The sequence below is a fragment of the Clupea harengus genome, unplaced genomic scaffold, assembly GCF_900700415.2.
Source record: "Clupea harengus unplaced genomic scaffold, Ch_v2.0.2, whole genome shotgun sequence".
Lineage (NCBI taxonomy): Eukaryota > Metazoa > Chordata > Actinopteri > Clupeiformes > Clupeidae > Clupea > Clupea harengus.
Window position 1 is genome coordinate 15,001 of NW_024880515.1, and position 2,157 is coordinate 17,157.

The following is a 2,157-nucleotide window of genomic DNA, read 5'->3' on the forward strand; positions in this document are numbered from 1 at the left end:
GACAACTTGACACAACACAACCAATCACAAGACAACTTGACACAACACAACCAATCACAAGACAACTTGACACAACACAACCTATCACAAGACAACATGACACAACAAAACCAATCACAAGAAAACCCCACACAGCACAACCAATCACAAGACGACATGACTCAAGATAACCAACCCCAGCAAAATCAGCATACAAGTCAACATGACTTAACTCAGAACATCCCTGATACAAATCCAACACCACACACACACACAAACACACAACCCAACCCAACACCACACACACACACTAACACACAACTCAACCCAACACCACACACACACACTAACACACAACTTAACCCAACACCACACACTAACACACAACTTAACCCAACACCACACACTAACACACAACCCAACCCAACACCACACACTAACACACAACTCAACCCAACACCAGACACACACACTAACACACAACTCAACCCAACACCACACACACACACTAACACACAACTCAACCCAACACCACACACACACACTAACACACAACCCAACCCAACACCACACACACAAACACACACTAACACACAACTCAACCCAACACCACACACACACACTAACAGACAACTCAACCCAACACCACACACACACACTAACACACAACCCAACCCAACACCACACACACAAACACACACTAACACACAACCCAACCCATCACCACACACACACACACACACTAACACACAACTCAACCCAACACCACACACTAACACTCAACACAACCCAACAGCTCACACACACACTAACACACAACTCAACCCAAAACCACACACACACACTAACGCACAACCCAACCCAACACCACACACACACACTAACGCACAACCCAACCCAACACCAGACACACACACTAACACACAACTCAACCCAACACCACACACACACACTAACACACAACTCAACCCAACACCACACACACACACTAACACACAACTCAACCCAACACCACACACACACACTAACACACAACCCAACCCAACACCTCACACACACACTAACACACAACCCAACCCAACAGGACACACACACACTAACACACAACTCAACCCAACAGCACACACTAACACTCAACTCAACCCAACAGCACACACACACACTAACACACAACCCAACCCATCACCACACACACACACTAACACTAACACACAACTCAACCCAACACCACACACACACACTAACACACAACCCAACCCAACAGGACACACACACACTAACACACAACCCAACCCAACACCACACACACAAACACACACTAACACACAACCCAACCCAACACCACACACACACACACACACTAACACACAACTCAACCCAACAGCACACAGTCACATCACACACACATCCATCCTGCCCAACCCTTCCCAGCTGAACAAGCAGCACAGGAGTCCCGCCGGCACCAGCCAGACCCAACATAACGAGCCCAGAGCAGAGGCAGAAATAAGTATTACACAGGTGAGGCACACATACATCCACACACACACACACACACACACACACACACACACTCACACATACACATTCTTCCACACACACACGCACACACACACACGCACACACACACACACACACACACACACACATACTTCCACACACACACACTTCCACACACACACACACACACACACACACACACACACACACACACACACACACACACTCACTCTCCAAAGTTGCATGTAATCATTTTTGTCTTTGAGTTCCATCCTGACTGCAGCACTGATGTCACTGCTGTTCTACCCTGCAGCCTGAAGGCCTTAACTGTGTGTGTGTGTGTGTGTGTGTGTGTGTGTGTGTGTGTGTGTGTGGTGTGTGTGTGTGTGTGTGTGTGGTGTGTGTGTGTTTTGTGTGTGTGTGTGTGTGTGTGTGTTTTTGTGTGTGTGGTGTGTGTGTGTGTGTGTTTTTTTGCTGTCCTCCTCTGCAGACTGAAGACCTTAACTGCAGTCCTCTGAACGGTACGATGGCCTTAAGTGTGTGTGTGTGTGTGTCTGTGTGTGTGTGTGTGTGTGTGCCTGTTGTAGAGTGCTTGTGTTACAGTGTGTATGTGTGTGTGATGGTGGTTTGGAGTGTGTTTGTGTGAATGTGTGTGGTCATATGTGCATGTGTGTGTGTGTG